This window comes from Balaenoptera borealis (assembly GCF_965194805.1).
Source record: "Balaenoptera borealis genome assembly, chromosome: X".
Taxonomy (NCBI): domain Eukaryota; kingdom Metazoa; phylum Chordata; class Mammalia; order Artiodactyla; family Balaenopteridae; genus Balaenoptera; species Balaenoptera borealis.
In genome coordinates this window covers 7,629,647-7,641,586 of record NC_138881.1, presented here as the reverse complement: position 1 = coordinate 7,641,586, position 11,940 = coordinate 7,629,647, and the positions used below count along the sequence as shown (strand labels likewise).

The following is an 11,940-nucleotide window of genomic DNA, read 5'->3' as shown; positions in this document are numbered from 1 at the left end:
ATCCAGTTTGCTATATTTTGTTGAGAATTTTTGCATCTATATTCATCAAAGGTATTGGCCTGTAATTTTCTTTTTTGGTGGTGTCTTTGTCTGGTTTTGGTATCAGGGTGATGGTGGCTTCATAGAATGTCTTTGGGAGTGTTCCCTTCTCTTCAGTTTTTTGGAAGAGTTTGAGAAGGATCAGTATAAGTTCTTCTTTGTATGTTTGGTAGAATTTGCCTATGAAGCCATCTGGTCCTGGACTTTTGTTTGTGGGGGAGTTTTTTTTAAAATAAATTTATTTATTTTATTTATTTTATTTTTGGCTGCACTGGGTCTTTGTTGCTGTGCACGGGCTTTCTCTAGTTGTGGTGAGCAGGGGCTACTCTTCATTGCGGAGCTTGGGTTCTAGACACACAGGCTTCAGTAGTTGTGGCACATGGGCTCAGTAGTTGTGGCTCGGGCTCTAGAGCACAGGCTCAGTAGTTGTGGCACATGGTCTTAGTTGCTTCTCAGCATGTGGGATCTTCCTGGATCAGGGATCGAACCCATGTCCCCTGCATTGTCAGGTGGATCCTTAACCACTGCACCACCAGGGAAGCCCTCTGGGGGAGTTTTTAAACTACAGATTTTATTTCATCTCTAGTGATTGGTCTGTTCAAATTATCTGTTTGTTTTTGATTCAGTTTTGGTGGGCTGTATGTTTCTAGAGAGTTGTCCATTTCTTCTCAGTTGTCGAATTTATTGGCATATAATTGTTCATAGTATTCCCTTATGATTTTTGTATTTGTGCGGTGTCAGTTGTTATTCTCCTTTTTCATTTCTTATTTTGTTTATTTGGGTCTTCTCTCTCTTCTTCTTGGTGAGCCTGGCCAGAGGTTTGTCGATTTTGTTTACCCTTTCAAAGAACCAGCTCTTGGTTTTATTGATTTTTTCTATTGTTTTTTAATCTCTATTTTATTTCCTCTCTGATCTTTATTATTTCCTTCCTTCCGCTGACTTTAGGTTTTGTTTGTTCTTTTTCTAATTCTTTTAAGTGGTAGGTTAGGTTTTTTATTTGAGATTTGTCTCATTTTTTGAGGAAGACCTGTATCGCTATGAACTCCCCTCTAAGAACTGCTTTTGCTGCATCCCGTAGATTTTGTATGGTTGTGTTTTCATTGTCATTTGTCTCAAGTTATTTTTAAATTTCCTCTTTTATTTTATTGTTCACCCATTGGTTTTTTTTTAGTAGCATATTGTTTAGTCTCCGTGTTCATTTTTTTCTCGTTTCTGTTTCAGTGGTTGATTTCTCGTTTCATGCCGTTGTGGTCAGAAAAGATGCTTGAGATAATTTCTATCGTCTTAAATTTGTTGAGGCTTGTTTTATGCCCTAGTATGTGGTCAGTCCTAGAGAATGTTCCATGTGCACTTGAAGAGAATGTGTATGCTGGTTTTTTTTGCATGTAATGTCCTGAACATATCAATTAAGTCTAACTGTTCTATTGTATTATTTAGGATCTCTGTTGCCTTATTGATATTTTGTTTAGAAGATCTGTCCATTGATGTGAGTGGGGTGTTAAAGTCTCCTACTATTATTTTATTCCTGTCAATTTCTCCCTTTATGTCTGTTAGTATTTAATGTATTTGGGTGCTCCTATATCAGGTGCATATATGTTGACAAGTGTAAAATCCTCTTCTTGATTGACCCTTTTATCATTGTATAGTGTTGTTCTTTATCTTTCTTTATGGCCTTTGTTTTAAAGTCTAGTTTGTCTGATATGAGTATTGCGACCCCTGCTTTCTTTTCATTTCCGCTTCCATGAAATACTTCTTTCCATCCCCTCACTTTCAATCTATGTGTGTCCTTTGCCCTAAAGTGGGTCTCTTCTAGGCAGCATATTGGATTAGAAAACAAGACCCTACAATCTGCCACTCTGTGTCTTTTGATTGGAGCGTTTAGTCCATTGATGTTTAAGGTAATTATTGATAGATATGTATTTATTGCCATTTTAACCTGGTTTTCCCATTGATTTTATATCTCTTTTTTGTCCCTTTATTTTTCTTTTCTGTTTTTCCTTGTTTGGTTTGATGATTTTCTTTCATATTATATTTATATTCTCTTTTTGTTTTTTGTGATTCTATTGTATGTTTTTGATGTGTGGTACCCTGTTTTTCAAGTACGTTAATCCCGTCCTATATCTGCTTGCCTTAGACTGGTAGTCATATAGGCTCACACACATTGTAGGGAATGAAACAAAATCTGTTTTTGTTACTGTCCTCCCGCACATTGCATGACTTTGATGTCCTCTTTACCATCTTCATGTTCATCCCTTTGCTGTTCATGGGGGTTATCGCCACTTTCACAGAAATTTTTAAATTTTTAAAAAAATCTGTGTGCTGGCTTATTTAGGTGATTTGCTTTCCAATTGTGATTTTCTCTTTCCTATGTATTTTGACTTCTTTTGTATTTAGAGAAGACCTTTCAATATTTCCCTTAGGATTTAGTATTGCTGTATTTTTTTAGTTTCTGCTTGTCTGAGAAATTCTTTATCTCTCCTTCTATTCTAAATGGTAATCTTGCTGGATAGAGCATCCTAGGTTGCAGATTCTTCCCTTTCAGGGCTTTGACTATATCTTGCCACTCCCTTCTGGCCTGCAATGTTTCTGTAGAGAAATCAGCTGATAGCCTTATGGGAGTTCCTTTGTGATTAACTCTTTGTTTTTCTCTTATTGCCTTTAGAATCCTCTCTTTAACTTCTGCCATTTGTATTATAATAGGTCTTGGTGTAGGTCTGTGTCGGTTTACCTTGTTTGGGACCCACTGTGCTTCCTGTACCTGGATATCTGTTTCCTTCTTTAAGTTTGGGAAGTTTTCAGCCATCATTTCTTCAAACACATTTTTGATCCCATTTTCTCTTTCTTCCCCTTCTGGAATCCCTATTATGCGTACATTGGCATGCTTTCTGTTATCCCACAGGTCTCTTATATTGCTTTCATTTTTTTTCAGTTGGCTTTCTGTCTGCTGTCCTGATTGGGTGATTTCCATTAGTCTATCTTCCAGGTCACTTATTAATTCTTTTGCACGATTTACTCTGTTATTCATTGCCTTTAGTTCAGTTTTTGTCTTGGCAAATGAGTTTTCTAATTTTTCTTGGTTCCTCTTTATAGTTTCTAGTCCCTTTTTACAACAGTCTGCATTTCTGTCAATCGTCTTTCTTAATTCTTTCAGTATTTTCATTATCTCCTTTTAGATATTGGTGTCTATTAGACCAAAGAGGTCTGTTTCATTGTTTGTTCTTTCAGGGGAATTCTCTTGGGCTTTTAATTGGGAGTGGTTCCTCTGCTTCTTCGTTTTACTTATAGTTCTCTTATTCTGTGAGTTTAGGAGAAACACTTTTATCTCCTGTGGTCTTGGAAGGATATTTGTATGTGGGAGTGTCCCTATGTAGCTTGTGTGGGTTTAATATTTTTGGTGCAAGGGCCGTTCTTAGCATGGATGCCTGTTGCCTCTTTCCTCAGTGTGTGCTAGCTGTTATCCCCTTGATAGGGGGTGTGCGTATGCGGTGGCTGGTGCCCGGTCGTGGGGTTCTTGCTGGCGGTGGTGGCTCATGCACGCCCCCAGAGCACACGATGGGAGCAGAGGTGGCTCATGACGACTCCTGGAGCTCGTCTAGGTGATGTCCTGCCTCCTGAGAGCTTATGCAGGGAAAAAAGCTGTAATGGCAGGTCCCACCCATCCCGTTGTGCATCGCCTACACAATGGCACCTGGCCTCTAAGGTGGCCCAGGCTTCCTCCGTGTACACCCTCAGATGCCATTGCACCAGGCTTCAGCCCCTTCAGGCTATTTCTGCACAGCCTACCCCAGTCCCCTCCGTGGGTCCGATCTCCAAAGCCCAAGCTTCCACCCCGAGGTCCCACCTGCACTGGCGGACGTGTGTCTCAGGCTGGGGAGTGCAGAGCAGTGGCACTGACTGTCTGTGCAGGTTTCTCTCCATTCTGGCTGCTGCAAACCAGTTGCTGCATTCTCCGCCAAGGCTCCTCAGCTCTCCCCTGTCCTGGCTGATCTCTCCACTGGTGAGGGGACTTCCCACAGTGCAGGAACCTTTCCTCTTTCACAGCTCCCTCCCAGGGGTGCAGGTCCTGTCCTGATTCCTTTCTCACTTTTTTTTTCTTTTGTCCTACCCAGTTATGTGGAGATTTTCTTGCCCTTTTAGAGGTCTCAGATCTTCTGCCAGCGTTCAGTAGATATTCTGTGAGAATCGACCCATGTGTAGGTGTATTTTTGATGTATTCGTGGGAGGAGGTGAGCTACATGTCCTACTACTCTGTCATCATGATCACTCCCTCTGCACCAGTATTGATATGTGTGGGTTTCTTACCCATTTTTTTAAATTTACCATTTTATCGTAAGCATTTTGCTTAGAATCACATTAAGCCGACACACACACATCAGTGTGACTCATTGCACAGCCTATAACAGCACACACAGACACACACAGACACACGGCTCACTGTGACTCAGTGTACAGTTTATAGCAGCACACACACACACACACACAACTCATTGTAACTCAATGTAGTCTATACCAGCACACAAACACACACACACACACAACTCACTGAGACTCAATGCACAGCCTATATCAGCACACAGACAGAGACAGACACACACACAAGGCTCACTGTGACTCAATGCACAGTCCGTAGCACCACACACACACACACACATACACCTCAGTGACTCAATGCAAAGTCCATACCAGCACACACACACACACACACATACACACACCTGTGATTCAATGCTCAGCCTATACCAGCACACACACACACACACACACACACACACACCATAATGTGACTCAATGCACACTCTACACCAGCACACACACACACACACACACACGCATGGCTCATTGTGACTCAACGCACAGTCCATACCAGCACATACACACACATACCACACATCTCACTGTGACTCAGTGCTCAAGCTATACCAGCCCCCACCCCCCCACGGCTCACTGTGACTGAATGCTCAGCCTATACCAGCACACACACACACACACGCACACACGCACAGCTCTCTGTGACTCAATGCACAGCCTATACCAGCACACACACACACACATGCACAGCTCACTGTGACTCAATGCACAGCGTATACCAGCACACACACACACATACACACATCTAAGTATGACTAAATGCTCAACTTATACCAGCACACACACACACTCACACCTTAGTGTGACTCAATACAGACTGTACACCACCAAATACACACACACACAGACACACACACATGCACGGCTCACTGTGACTCACTGCACAGCCTATAATAGCACACAAACACACACACACACACACATACATGGCTCACTGTGATTCAGTGCTCAGATTATACCAGCACACACACACAAACAAACACACGGCTCCCTGTGACTCAGTGCAGAGCTTATACCAGCCCCCGCGCCACACACGGCTCACTGTGATGCAATAAACTGTTTATACCAGCACACACACACACACACACACACACACACACACAATTCATTGCGACTCAATGCACAGTCTATACTAGCGCACACACACAACTCACTGTGACTCAATGCACAGCCTATATCAGCACACACACACACACAACTCACTGTGACTCAATGCACAGCCTATATCAGCACACAGACACACACAGAGACACACCCACAAGGCTCACTGTGACTCGGTGTACAGTCTGTAACACTATACACAAACACACAGATACACCTCAGTGACTCAATGCAGAGCCCATACCAGCACACGCACACACATACACACACCTAAGTGTGATTCAATGCACACTACACCACCACATACACACACACACACACACACACATACACGCACGGCTCATTGTGACTCAATGCACAGTCCATACCAGCACATACACACACACACCACACACCTCACTGTGACTCAATGCTCAGACTATACCAGCACCGCCCCGCCCGTGGCTCACTGAGACTCAATGCTCAGCCTATACCAGCACACACACACACACACACACACACACACACCTCACTGTGACTCAATGCTCAGATTATACCAGCACTCTCACACACACACACACAGACACACACACACCACAGACACACACGGCTCACTGTGACTCACTGCACAGCCTGTACCATCACACACACCCACATACACACACACAAACGGCTCACTGTGACTCAATGCACAGTCTGTAGCACCACACACACACACACACACCCCTCAGTGACTCAATGCAAAGCCCATACCGGCACACACACACACTTACACACACCTAACTGTGACTCATTGCTCAGCCTATAACAGCACACACACACACACACACACACCCTACTGTGACTCAGTGCACACTGTACACCACCACACACACACACGCATGGCTAATCGTGACTCAATGCACAGTCCATACCAGCACATACACACACACACCACACACACCTCACTGTGACTCAATGCTCAGACTATACCAGCACACACACACACACATACACAAACACGCACTCACACATGACTCACTGTGACTCAATGAATCGCCTATACCAGCACACACACACAGAAACACACCTTACTGTGACTCAATGCACAGCCTATAGCTTCCTCACACACCCACAAACACACCTCAGTGACTCAATGCTCAGCCTATACCAGCAAACACACACAAACACGCACAGACACATGGCTCACTGTGACTCAATGCTCAGACTATACCAGCAGACACACACATACACACACACGGATCACTCTCACACAATGCACAGCCTATACCAGCACACACACACACACACACACCTCACTGTGCCTCAATGCTCAGTTTATACCAGCACACAAACACACACACACCTCACTGTGACTCAATGCAAAGCCCATACAAGCAAACACACACACACAGACACACATGCACGGCTCACTGTGAGTCAGTGCACAGCCTATAGCAGCATACACACACACACACACACACACACACATGCACACACACCTCACTGTGACTCAATGAAAAGCCCTTACAAGCAAACACACACACATACACACACACATACACACACACACATGGGTCACTGTGACTCAATGAACAGTCTGTAGCACCACACACACACACACACACACACACACACTTCACTAACTCAATGAAAGCCCATACCGGCACACACACACACATACACACACCTAAGTGTGACTCAGTGCTCAGCCTATACTAGCACACACACACACACACACACCTTTCTGTGACTCGTGCAGACTCTACACCAGCAAATACACACACACATGCATGGATCACTGTGACTCAATGTACAGCCTATAACAGCACACACACACACGGCCCACTGTGACTCAATGCACATTCTCTAGCATCACACACACACACACACAAACACACACGTATGGCTCACTCTGACTCAATGCACAGCCTATACCAATACACACAAACACACATACACACACACATGGGTCACTGTGACTCAATGAACAGTCTGTAGCACCACACACACACACACACACACACTTCAGTGACTGAATGCAAAGCCCATACCAGCACAGATACACACACACACACACACACACACACGGGTCACTGTGACTCAATGAACAGTCTGTAGCACCACACATACACACACACACTTCACTGACTCAATGAAAAGCCCATACCGGCACACACACACACATACACACACACATGGGTCACTGTGATTCAATGAACAGTCTGTAGCACCACACACACACACACACACTCTTCAGTGACTCAATGGAAAGCCCATACCGGCGCACACACACACATACACACACCTAAGTGTGACTCAATGCTCAGCCTATACCAGCACACAGAAACACACACACCTTACTGTGACTCATGTAGACTGTACACCAGCAAATACACAAACACACACATGCACGGACCACTGTGACTCAATATACAGCCTATAACAGCACACACGCACACACACACACACACACACACACGGCCCACTGTGACTCAATGCACGTTCTCTAGCATCACACACACACACACAAAAACACACGTACGGCTCACTCTCAATGCACAACTTATGCCAGTACACACACACACACACATGGCTCACTGTGACTCACTGCACAGTCTGTAGTACCACACACACACAAACACACCTCAGTGACTCAATGCAAAGTGTATACCCACACACACACACACCTAACAGTAACTCAATGCACACTCTACACCACCACACACACACACACACACAGAGGCACGGCTCACTGTGACTCAATGCACAGTCCATACCAGCACATACACACACACACCACACACCTCACTGTGACTCAATGCTCAGATTATACTAGCGGACCCCCTGCACACACACAGCTCACTGTGACTCAATGCTCAGCCTATACCAGCACACACACACACACACACACACACACACACACACACACACACCTCACTGTGACTCAATTCACAGCCTATACGGGAACACACACACACAAACATGCACTCACACATGGCTCACTGTGACTCAATGAATCGCCTATACCAGCGCACGCACACACACACACACACACACACACACAGACACACACAAACACGGCTCACTGTGACTCAATGCACAGCCTATAACAGCACACAAACACACATACATGACTCACTGTGACTCAATGCACCACATATAGTAGCACACACACAAGGCTCACTGTCACTCATTGCACAGCCTATACCAGCACACACACACACTGAAACTCACCTTACTGTGACTCAATCCACAGCCTATAGCAACACACACACAAACAAATGGCCACTGTGACTCAATGCACAGTCCATACTACCACATACACACACACAGCACACACCTCACTGTGACTCAATGCTCAGATTATACCAGCACACACACACGGCTCACTATGACTCAGTGCACAGCCTATACCATCACACACACCCACATACACACACACGAACGGCTCCCTATTTCTCAATGTACAGACTGTAGCACGACACAGACACACATGCACCCAACCCTCAATGACTCAATGCAGAGCCCATACCAGCACACACACACACTTACACACTCCTGTGACTCAATGCTCAGCCTGTACCAACACACACACACACACACACACACATACACATACACACATACACACACCCCCTTACCGTGACTCAATGCACACTGTACACCACCACATACACACACACACACACAAGCATGGCTCACTGTGGTTCAATGAACAGTCTGTATCACCACTCACACACACACCCCCCTCAGTGACTCAATGCAAAGCACATACCAGCACACACACACACATACACACACCTGAGATTCAATGCACACTCTACACCACCACATACACACACACACACGCACAGATCACTCTGACTCAATGCACAGCCTCTACCAGTACACCACACACACATAGACACACACACGGCTCACTGTGACTCACTGCACAGTCTGTAGCACCACACACATACAAACACACCTCAGTGACTCAATGCAAAGCGTATACCAGCACACAGCACACATACACACACCTAACAGTAACTCAATGCACACTCTACACCACCACATACATACACACACACGCACACACACGGCTCACTGTGACTCAATGCACAGTCAATACCAGCACATACACACACACACCACACACCATACACCTCACTGTGACTCAATGCTCAGATTAAACCAGCCGACGCCCCCCCACACACGGCTCACTGTGACTCACTTCACAGCCTATACGAGATCACGCACACACAGAAACACGCACTCACACATGTCTCACTGTGACTCAATGAATCGCCTATACCAGCACACACACACACGCAAACATGGCTCACTGTGAGTCAATGCACAGCGTATAACAGCACACAAACACACACACACATACATGGCTCACTGTGACTCAATGCACTGCCTATACTAGCACACACACAAGGCTCACTGTGACTCAATGCACAGCCTATACCAGCACACACACACACACAGAAACTCACCCTGCTGTAACTCAATGCACAGCCTATAGCAACACACACACACTCACAAACGCTCACTGTGACTCAGTGCACAGTCCATACCACCACATACACACACACAGCACACACCTCACTGTGACTCAATGCTCAGATTATACCAGCACACACACACACACACACACACACACACACACACACACACACAGCTCACTGTGACTCAGTGCACTGTCTGTAGCACCACACACACACCCCTCAGTGACTCAATGCAAAGCCCATACCAGCACACAGACACACAGACACACACCTAACAGTGACTCAATGCACACTCTACATCACCACATACACACACACACAAACACGCACGGCTCATTGTGACTCAATGCACCGTCCATACCAGCACATACACATACACACCACACACCTCACTGTGACTCATGCTCAGACTATACCAGCATGCGCACACACACACACACACACACACACACACACACACACACATACATATACATGGCTCACTGTGACTCAATGCACAGCCTATACTAGCACAGGCACACACACAAACACATACATGGCTCACTGTGACTCAATGCACAGCCTATACCAGCACACACACACACACACACACACAAACACACACAGCTCACTGTGACTCAATGCACAGCCTATAACAGCACACACACACACACACATACATGGCTCACTGTGACTCAATGCACAGCGTATACCAGCACACACACACACACAGAAACTCACCCTACTGTGACTCAGTGCACAGCCTATTCCAGCACACACACACAAACACAGAAACTCACCCTACTGTGACTCAGTGCACAGCCTATTCCAGCACACACACACAAACACAAACACAGACACAGACACACCTCCCTGTGACTCAATGCAAAGCCCATACAAGCAAACACACACACACACACACAGAGACGCACGGCTCACTCTGAGTCAATGCCCAGTGTATACCAGCACACACAAACACACACACACACACACACACACACACGGCCCACTGTGACTCAGTGCATATTCTATACCATCACACACACACACACAAAAACACACATGTACGGCTCACTCTGACTCAATGCACAGCCTATACCAGTACATACACACACACATAGACACACACACACACGGGTCACTGTGACTCAATGAACAGTCTGTAGCACCACACACACACACACACACACACACACTTCAGTGACTCAATGCAAAGCCCATACTGGCACACACACACTTCCCCTCCAGGGAAGTCCCCAAACATAACTTTCATATGCACTGGGAAACCAAAAAATTCATGTGACTGGCTTTATTGCGATATTCACTTTTTTGTGGTGGTTTGGAACCAAACCTGCAATATCTCCAATGTATGCCCATATAAGGTCATATCATCTGCAAATAGAGATCATCTTCTAATTTGGAAGGATGTTTTCTTGCCTAATTTCTCTGGCTAGAACTTCCAGTACTTTGTTGAACAGAAGTGGTGAAAGTAGGCAGCCATGCCTTGTTCCTGATCTGAGAGGAAAAGCGTTCGGTTTTTCACCATTGAGTATGACATTTGCTGTGCAATTTTCATATATGGCTTTTATTATGTTGAGGCAGATTTTTTCTATTCCTAGTTCGAGTGTTCTTATCATTAAAGGGTATTGAAGTTGGTGAATGCTTTTTCTGCATCAACTGAGGTCATTATGTGCTTTTTCCCTTTATTTTCTTACTGTGGTGTATCACATTGATTGATTTTTATATGTTGAACCATTCTTTCATCCCAGTTATAAATCCCAGTGGTCATGGTGTATAATCCTTTTAATATGCTGCTGAATTCAATTTCCTAGTACTTTGATGAGAATTTTTGTATCAGTGTTCATAAGGGATATTGGTCTGCAGTTTTCCTGTCGTGTCTTTTTTCTGGCTTTGCTATAAGGATAATTGTGGCCTCATAGAATGAGTAGGAAGTGTTTCCCTCCTTCAGTTTTTTTTGGAAAAGTTTAAGAAGGACAGT

The 11,940-nt window shown here is 45.0% G+C and overlaps 1 long non-coding RNA gene across 1 annotated transcript; it reads right to left on the bottom strand.

The window, feature by feature from the left end:
• Positions 1 to 1,595: 1,595 nt before the first annotated feature.
• Positions 1,596 to 6,578, bottom strand: LOC309620004. The gene is made up of 2 exons (XR_014239364.1): positions 6,092 to 6,578; positions 1,596 to 4,522 (listed from the first exon to the last, which is right to left on the bottom strand). It is a non-coding gene; the product is annotated as an uncharacterized lncRNA (long non-coding RNA).
• Positions 6,579 to 11,940: the final 5,362 nt, after the last annotated feature.